This window comes from Anser anser, assembly GCF_964211835.1.
Source record: "Anser anser genome assembly, chromosome: 25".
Taxonomy (NCBI): Eukaryota; Metazoa; Chordata; class Aves; order Anseriformes; family Anatidae; genus Anser; species Anser anser.
The window spans coordinates 7,609,696-7,619,211 of NC_139746.1; the positions used below are offsets into that span (position 1 = coordinate 7,609,696).

At 47.5% G+C, this 9,516-nt stretch overlaps 3 long non-coding RNA genes across 3 annotated transcripts in view; 1 reads left to right on the top strand and 2 right to left on the bottom strand.

Annotated features, from left to right (window-relative positions):
* LOC310886294 overlaps positions 1–814 on the top strand; it is a 68,496-nt gene extending 67,682 nt beyond the window's left edge. The window contains exon 2 of the long non-coding RNA XR_014575264.1: positions 68–814. This is a non-coding gene — a long non-coding RNA (uncharacterized lncRNA). The remainder of the gene's footprint in view (positions 1–67) is intronic.
* Positions 1–9,516, bottom strand: part of LOC310886300 — a 176,379-nt gene that overhangs the window by 60,629 nt on the left and 106,234 nt on the right. The window lies entirely within an intron of this gene.
* Positions 814–9,516, bottom strand: part of LOC310886297 — a 32,308-nt gene continuing 23,605 nt past the window's right edge. The window contains exon 2 of the long non-coding RNA XR_014575267.1: positions 814–915. This is a non-coding gene — a long non-coding RNA (uncharacterized lncRNA). The remainder of the gene's footprint in view (positions 916–9,516) is intronic.

Genomic DNA, 9,516 nt, shown 5'->3' on the forward strand with positions numbered 1-9,516 from the left:
CACAGGTAAAAATCCTGTACATCTCATGTGGCCAACCACTCCCAACTAGGATTCCAAGAACCAGGAGGTTCGGTGAAAATAGGGCTAGTGCTATTAGAGGGGTGATTATTAGGGTAAGCCCTAAGCTGTCTTTAATGGAGAAGTATGGGTGGAATGGGATTTTGTCGCAGTCTGATACGATTCCTAGTGGGTTATTTGAGCCTGATTCGTGTAGGAAGGTTAGGTGGACTAGGGTGATTCCTGCAATTAGGAAGGGCAGTAGGAAGTGGATGGCGAAGAATCGGGTTAAGGTTGGATTGTCTACTGAGAATCCTCCTCAGGCTCATTCTACTAGAGTTTGCCCAATGTACGGGATGGCTGAGAATAGGTTGGTGATTACGGTGGCCCCTCAGAATGACATTTGTCCTCATGGTAGGACATACCCTACGAAGGCAGTTGCTATTAGGGTGAGTAGGAGGATTACTCCTGTGTTTCAGGTTTCTTTGTATAGGTAGGAGCCGTAGTAGAGGCCTCGTCCGATGTGTAAGTAGATGCAGATAAAGAAGAGCGAAGCACCGTTGGCGTGGAGGTTGCGGATGAGCCATCCGTACTGGACGTCTCGGCATGTGTGAGCTACTGAGGAGAAGGCGAGTGAAGTGTCTGCGGTGTAGTGTATGGCTAGTAGCAGGCCTGTTAGGATTTGTGTGGCTAAGCAGATGGCTAGAAGGGAGCCGAAGTTTCATCAGGCAGAGATGTTGGAGGGGGCGGGTAGGTCGATTAGGGAGTTGTTGATTATTTTTAGTAGGGGATGGGATTTGCGGATGTTAGGGGCCATTAGTGAGTCTGTGTGTTATTAGGATTATTACCAGGATGGAGAGGGCGAAGGATCCTAGGTAGGCCTTAATTAGCCCTGTGTGTATTGAGGTTGCGGCTTTGCTTGCGGCTACTTGTAGTTCAGCAAGGCCCTCTGGCCCTATTTTTTTGAGTCAGGAGAGGTCGATCAAGTGTAGGGCAATGTTTTGTCCCTTTTCTAGTAGGTTTTTGGAGAAGAATCGGTGTACTAGGGGGTTGAAGTACCCTAATGCAGAGGAGAAGTTTATGAGGGGGTTTGGTTTGGGGTGAGTGAGGGTGTGTGTTATGTTCGATAGTTCTAGGGCTAGGATGATTCCTAGGATTGTTATGAGGATGGCAGCAGTTTTGGTGATAAGGGGTATGGTTATTGGGGGGGTTTTGGTTGGTGTGATGAAAGAGGTAATGATTATTCCTGCTGTAATGCTGCCTAGGGCGAGTCGGGTTAGGGGGGCGGTGATTAGTGGGTTGTTTTCGTTTATTGATACTATTGGGGGGATTCGGGTTTGTCCAGCTTGGACTAGGATGGTTATGCGGATGCTGTAGGTTGCGGTGAATGCTGTGGCTATAAGGGTTAGGAGTAGGGCTCAAGTATTTAGGTATGATGTGTTTAAGCTTTCGATGATGAGGTCTTTTGAGTAGAATCCGGCTAGGAATGGGGTTCCTATCAGCGCCAGGTTTCCGATGGTTAGGCAGGAAGTAGTGACTGGGAGTATTTTCTGTAGGCCTCCTATCTTTCGGATATCTTGTTCTCCGTTTAGGTTGTGGATGATAGACCCTGAGCATAGGAATAGTATGGCTTTAAAGAAGGCATGGGTTGAGATGTGTAGGAAGGCTAGTTGTGGGAGGTTTAGTCCGATAGTGACTATTATTAGTCCTAGTTGGCTGGATGTTGAGAAAGCAATGATTTTTTTGATGTCATTTTGGGTTAGGGCGCATGTGGCAGCGAATAGGGTTGATAGAGCACCTAGGCATAGGCAGGCAGTTAGGGCTGTCTGGTTGGTGGCTAGCAGGGGGTGCATGCGGATGAGCAGGAAGATTCCGGCTACTACTATGGTACTGGAGTGCAGTAGGGCTGATACTGGGGTGGGGCCTTCTATTGCTGCGGGCAGTCATGGGTGGAGTCCAAATTGGGCGGATTTTCCTGCGGCTGCGAGGATTAATCCTATGAGGGGGAGGATTGGGGTTTGGTGGGGGTGTACGGCTTGTTGGATCTCTCAGGTGTTGAATGTTGAAGCTAGTCATGCTATGCTCAGGATCAGTCCGATGTCTCCGATTCGGTTGTAGATTACGGCTCGTAGGGCGGCGGTGTTGGCATCTGCTCGGCCTTGTCATCAGCCGATGAGAAGGAAGGACATGATTCGTACTCCTTCCCAGCCTACGAATAGGAGGAATATGTTGTTTGCGGTTGTTAGGAGGAGTATGGCGACTAGGAATGTCAGTAGGTAGGTGAAAAATTTTGTTACGTATGGCTCTGAGGCCATGTATCATATGGCGAATTGTAGGATTGATCATGTTACAAATAGGGCGATTGGAAGAAATGTTATTGAGTATTGGTCTATTTTTAGGCTCAGGGGGATTTTAAAGTTTATAATGAATTTTCACTCCCAGTGGCAGGTGACAGATTCTACTCCCGAGTAGATGAATGCGGTTGTAGGGGCTAGGCTAATTAGGAATGCGGTTTTAACAGCGCGGGTGGTGGCTTGTGGGGTGTTTTTAAAGTTTTTAAATAGAAATGGCAGGATGATTGGGGTTAGGAGGATTGTCAGCGTGAGTAGTGTGAGGGAGTTGATTAGTAGTGTGGGGTTCACTACTTTTACTTGGATTTGCACCAAGATGGGTGGTTCCTAAGACCAGTGGATTGCTGTTATCCTTTAAAAGTAAGGGGGCTGAGGTTTTAGGCTCAGATGTAAGAGTTAGCAGCTCTTGTTGGTTAAACCCTCCCCTCGGCAGGTAAGAAGGTTTGAACTTCTATTCTTAGAATCACAGTCTAATGTTTGGTTTAAACTATACTTGCATGAGGGGATTCCGGAGATCAGTTCGGGTTTGAGGATTAGGAGGAATATTGGGATAATGTGGAGTGTTATGAGCAGGTGTTCTCGCGTGGTTGAGTTTTGCATAGATGTGATGTGGGAGGGGATTGAGCCTCGTTGGGTCATTAGTAGTATGAATAAGGTGTAGGAGGCGGTTAGTAGGGTTGCGATTCCTGTTAGGATGATCGTGAAGGCAGATCAGTTGAATAAGGTGATTATAATGGTTAGCTCTGCTATGAGGTTTGTTGTTGGGGGTAAGGCTATGTTTGTTAGATTGGCCAGCAATCATCAGGTAGCTACGAGTGGTAGGAGAGGTTGTAGGCCTCGTGTGAGTAGTAGAATTCGGCTGTGCGTACGTTCATAGTTTGTGTTGGCTAGGCAGAATAGTATGGAGGAAGTTAGTCCATGGGAAATTATTAGGATCATTGCCCCTGAGAATGATCAGTGGGTTTGGATTATTCCTGCGGCGATAACTAGGCCTATGTGGCTAACGGATGAATAAGCGATTAGTGATTTTAGGTCTGTCTGTCGTAGGCAGATTGAGCTAGTCATTAGGGCGCCTCATAGGGCCAGGGTTAGGAAGGGGTAGTGCAGGAGGTTGGACAGTGGGCCCATAAATAGAGTGACTCGTATAATTCCGTATCCTCCTAGCTTTAGTAGTAGGGCGGCGAGGAGTATTGAGCCTGCGATGGGTGCTTCTACGTGGGCTTTTGGCAGTCAGAGGTGTAGGCCGTATAGTGGGGCTTTTACTATGAATGCTATGAGCAGTGCTAGACCTGATAGTATTCCTGTCCATGAGGTGGATAGGGTTGGGTGGGTTAGTTGTAGGGTTGGCAGGTGCAGGGTGCCAATTTTCACGTATAGGTGTATGATTGTGATTAGCAGGGGTAGAGAGCTTACTGGCGTGTAGAATAGCAGGTAGATGCCAGCGCTTAGGCGTTCTGGTTGGTTCCCCCATCGGGTGATTAAGATTAGGGTGGGAATGAGGGTTGCTTCAAATGAGATGTAAAATAGTGCTAGTTCTGTGGTGGAAAAGGCTAGTAGGATGAATGGCTGGACTGCGACTAAGGTTGAGATAAAGATTCGTTTGCGTTGTAGGGGTTCTTGTTGCAGGTGGTTTTGGCTTGCTATGATTATGAGTGGGAGTAGTCAGCAGGATAGTACTAGGAGGGGGGATGAGATTTGGTCAATTCCTGTTCAGTTGGATAAAAATTTGTAGGGGTAGTAGGTTGGGATTAATCACTGTAGGCTTAGGGCAGCGATTAGGAGGCTGTATAAGGTGGTGTTAGTCCATAGAAATTTTGGTGGAGACAGCAGGGCTGTTGGAAGAAGTATGATTGTGGGTAGGATGATTTTTAGCATTGCAGGAGGTTTAGGTTGTGTAGATGGTCAGAGCCATGTGTGCGGGTGGAGGCTACTAGGATGGCCAGGCCTGTGCCCGCCTCACACGCTGAGAAGGTTAGCATGAGAATTGGTACCATGGTGAATGAGGAGACTTGGTTTTCGATGGATCATATTGATAGGCCTACGAATATCGATAATATTATGCTTTCAAGGCATAGTAGGGCGGATACTAGGTGGGTTCGGTGGAAGGCTAGTCCTAGTCCGCTGAAAATGAAGGCTGAGTAGAAGCTTAAATGTAGGGGCGACATAAGAAAGTTACAGGGTTGGCTGTAATCTGCTGGGTCGAAACCAGCTATCTTTTTGGTTAGACTAACTTTCTGTTATTCTGCTCATTCTAGGCCCCCTTGAATTCACTCGTAGGCCAGTCCGAGTGTTAGGAGAAGGAGGATCACTACAGTTCAGGTGAGGGTCATTAGGGGGGATTGGAGTTGGACGGCTCATGGCAGGGGGAGTAGGAGGGCGATTTCTAGGTCGAATAGGACGAACAGGATGGCTACTGAGGAAGAATCGGACTGAGAATGGTAATCGAGCAGATCCAAGTGGGTCGAATCCACATTCGTACGGTGAGAGTTTCTCTGAGTCGGGGTTTATTTGGGCGAGTCAGAAGTTTAATGCGGTTAGGGCGGCGCTTAGGATTGATGATAGGGCGAATATGAACATGAGTGCGTTCATTGCTCTCCTCTGGGTTTATACCAGATTCTAGAGATTGGAAGTCAATTGTAATTAATATACTAGAAGAGCAAGATCCTCATCAGTAGATGGTTATGTAGAGGAATAGTCAGATGACGTCTACGAAGTGTCAGTATCAGGCTGCTGCCTCGAATCCGAAGTGGTGGTCTGATGTAAAGTGGAACTTGATCAGTCGGAAGAGGCAGACGGTCAGGAAGGAGGATCCGATGATTACGTGGAGTCCGTGGAATCCAGTGGCAACGAAGAAGGTAGATCCGTAGACGCTATCGGCGATTGAGAATGGGGCTTCGTGGTATTCTATTGCTTGTAGGGCTGTGAAGTAGAATCCCAGGAGGATCGTTAGGGTTAGGGCGTGGATGGCGTGTTTTCGGTTTCCTTCTGTGATGCTGTGATGGGCTCACGTTACGGTAACGCCTGAGGCTAGTAGGATGGCTGTGTTTAGTAGGGGGACTTCTATCGGGTTGAGTGGTTTAATTCCTGTTGGGGGTCATTGGCCTCCTAGTTCTGGGGTTGGGGCCAGGCTCGAGTGGAAGAACGCTCAGAAGAACCCTAAGAAGAAGAATGCTTCGGATGTGATGAAAAGGATTATGCCGTATCGTAGGCCTTTTTGGACTGTGGGAGTGTGATGGCCTTGGAAGGTGCTTTCTCGTACAATGTCTCGTCATCATTGGAGTATTACTAGGAGTATTGAGATGAGGCCTAGGGTTAGTAGTATGGATGAGTTGTAGTGGAATCACATGATTAATCCTGAGGTTGTGAGTAGGGCGGCGGCTGCCCCGAAGATTGGTCAAGGGCTTGGGTCAACTATGTGGTATGAGTGTGCTTGGTGTGCCATTAGATGTTTTCTTGTAAGTATAGGCTTAGAAGGAGCACGAAGACGTAGGCCTGGATTATGGCTACTGCTACTTCTAGGATGGTTAGGAGTAGTAGGATGATTATTGTTAGGATGGATACTGCAGGAAGGGTGGGTATTAATGCAATGGAGGCTGTAGAGATGAGTTGGATGAGTAAGTGTCCTGCTGTAAGGTTGGCTGTAAGGCGGACTCCGAGGGCTAGGGGGCGGATTAGTAGGCTGGTTGTTTCGATCAGGATTAGTGCGGGGATTAGGGGTGTAGGGGTACCTTCGGGTAATAGGTGGGCTAAAGAGGCTGATGGTTGGTTTCGTAGGCCTGTTAGTAGTGTGGCGAGCCATAGTGGGAAGGCTAGGGCTATGTTCATAGATAGTTGGGTGGTTGGGGTGAATGTATATGGAAGGAGGCCTAGAAGGTTGATTGTAAGAAGTATGATTATTAGGGATGTAAATATTATGGCTCATTTGTGGCCATTTTTGTTGAGTGGGACTATTAGTTGTTTTGTGATTAGGTGAAGGAGTCATGTTTGGATAGTAGAAAGGCGGTTGTTGATTCATCGGTTGTTTGGGGACGGGAATAGTAGGGCTGGGAAGAGTAGGGATAGTAGGATTAAGGGGATGCCAAATAGATTGGGGCTGGAAAATTGGTCAAAGAAGCTTAGGTTCATGGTCAGGATCATGGTGTGGGTTTGGTAGTGAGGGAGGTCTTATTTGATGGGGGGTTGGTTGTGGTGAAGGCTAGTAGTTTTGGTTGGATGAGGAGTGCTAGGGTTAATCAGGTTATAATTATGATTGAAAATCATGGTGCGGGGTTAAGCTGTGGCATATCATTAAGGAGGGGGAAGTCCCTCTTTGGCTAGCTTAAAAGGCTAGTGCTGTTGCATAGCTTCTTAATGATTAGGATGATGATAGAAGGGACGATCAGGCCTCGAAATGTGGGAGTGGGGTTGATTCTACTACAATGGGTATGTAGCTGTGATTAGCCCCGCAAATTTCTGAGCATTGTCCGTAAAAAATCCCAGGCCGGGTGGTAATGAATGAAGTTTGGTTTAGTCGGCCTGGGATTGCGTCTGTTTTAACTCCGAGCGTTGGGACTGCTCAGGAGTGGAGTACGTCTCCTGCAGTAATGATCACGCGGATGGGGGATTCTATTGGGATAACTACGCGGTGGTCAACTTCTAGCAGTCGGAAGTGGCCGTTGGGTAAGTCTGGGGTGGGCACTATGTAGGAGTCGAATGATAGGTCTTTGAAGTCTGTGTATTCGTAGCTTCAGTATCATTGGTGGCCGATGGCTTTTAGGGTGAGGTCTGGTTCGTCGATTTTGTCCATTATGTAGAGGATTTGTAGGGATGGGAGGGCGAGGAGTACCAGGACGATAGCAGGTAGGATTGTCCAGATCAGCTCTACTTCTTGGGCGTCTACAGCATTGGACGAGAGTTTTTTCTGTTAGTATGTGGGCTAAAAGGTAGAGAACTAGGCTGCAGATAGCTAGGGCAACGATTAGGGCGTGGTCGTGGAATTCAACGAGTTCTTCTACGATGGGTGATGAGGCGTCTTGGAATCCTAGTTGGGAGTGGTTGGCCACATGAGATGTACAGGATTTTTACCTGTGATTTAGTCTTGACAAGGCTATGTAATTGGTTTACTAACGTCTCATAAGAAAGAAGCATGAGCGGTTAATGCAGTTGGCTTGAAACCAGCATGTGAGGGTTCGATTCCTTCCTTTCTTGTACTTGGACGAAGGCCGGTTCCTCGAAAGTATGGTATGGGGGAGGGCAGCCGTGGATTCATTCAACGTTTGTGGTAGTTAGTTCTGGTTGTAGGACTTTTCGTTTGGCCGAAAAGGCTTCTCAGATGATGAATATTAGTATGATTACGGCTACTATTGAGATTAGGGAGCCGATGGAGGAAATGGTGTTTCATAGTGTGTAGGCGTCGGGATAGTCCGAGTATCGTCGGGGTATTCCTGCTAGGCCTAGGAAGTGCTGGGGGAAGAACGTTAGGTTTACTCCTGTAAATATTACCCCGAAGTGGGCTTTTGCTCATGTTTGGTGTAGGGTAAACCCAGTGAGTAGTGGGAATCAGTGAGTAAATCCTGCTAGAATGGCAAAGACAGCGCCTATGGATAGGACGTAGTGGAAGTGGGCAACTACGTAGTACGTGTCGTGCAGGGCGATGTCTAGGGAAGAGTTTGCAAGAACGATTCCTGTTAATCCTCCGATGGTAAATAGGAAGATAAATCCTAGAGCTCATAGTATTGGGGGGGTCTCATTTGATTGTTCCTCCGTGCAGGGTGGCTAGTCAGCTAAATACTTTGATTCCGGTAGGGATGGCAATGATTATAGTGGCTGATGTAAAGTAGGCTCGGGTATCAACGTCTATTCCTACTGTAAACATGTGGTGAGCTCAGACGATGAATCCTAGGAAGCCGATGGATAGTATGGCTCAGACTATTCCCATGTAGCCGAAGGGCTCCTTTTTGCCTGAGTAGTACGTGACTACGTGTGAGATGATTCCGAACCCCGGTAGGATCAGAATATAGACTTCTGGGTGTCCGAAGAATCAGAATAGGTGTTGGTACAGGATTGGGTCTCCTCCTCCAGCGGGGTCGAAGAATGTGGTGTTTAGGTTTCGATCAGTTAGTAATATTGTAATACCGGCGGCGAGTACGGGGAGTGATAGAAGGAGTAGGATGGCGGTAATTAGTACGGATCAGACAAATAGTGGGGTTTGGTATTGTGAGAGTGCGGGGGGTTTTATGTTGATGGCTGTGGTGATAAAGTTGATGGCCCCAAGGATGGAGGAGATACCGGCTAAGTGGAGTGAGAAGATAGCCAGGTCTACTGAAGCTCCGGCGTGGGCAAGGTTACCTGCTAGGGGAGGGTAGACAGTTCAGCCTGTGCCGGCGCCAGCTTCTACAGTGGATGAGGCTAGTAGGAGGAGGAATGATGGGGGGAGGAGTCAAAAGCTTATGTTGTTTATTCGCGGGAATGCTATGTCGGGGGCACCGATTATGAGGGGGACTAATCAGTTGCCGAATCCTCCGATCATGATGGGTATGACTATAAAGAAGCTTATTACAAAGGCGTGAGCGGTAACGATTACATTGTAAATTTGGTCGTCGCCTAGGAGAGTTCCTGGTTGTCCTAGTTCTGCGCGGATTAATAGGCTGAGTGCGGTGCCGACTATTCCTGCTCATGCCCCGAAGATGAGGTACAGGGTGCCAATATCCTTATGGTTAGTGGAAAATAGTCATCGGTTGATGAAGGTGACGGGTAAGATGGCTGAGTGTTGAAGCGTTAGGCTGTAGTCCTTTTTACAGAGGTTTAATTCCTCTTCTTATCGGCTCTGTAGTGAAATTCATGTTGAGTTGCAAGCTCATCGATGCGCACTAGGGTGCGTCAGGGTCTTTGTAGGCAGAAGCCAATTGGTTTAGGCATTTAGCTGTTAACTAGAGTTTTGTGGGATCGAAGCCCATCTGTCTAGGGAGGCTTTAGCTTAATTAAAGCGTCTGACTTGCATTCAGAAGATACAGGTTAATATTCTGTAAGTCTTAATGTGCAGAAACTAAGAGGGTTTAACTCTTATTTAAGGCTTTGAAGGCCTTCGGTTTGGGGTGTTATCCTAAGTTTCTAGACAATGGCATGTATTATTGGGGACAGGGGAAGTAAGAGGATTGATAGTGAGGCAAGGACCGCAGTAGGTGTGCTT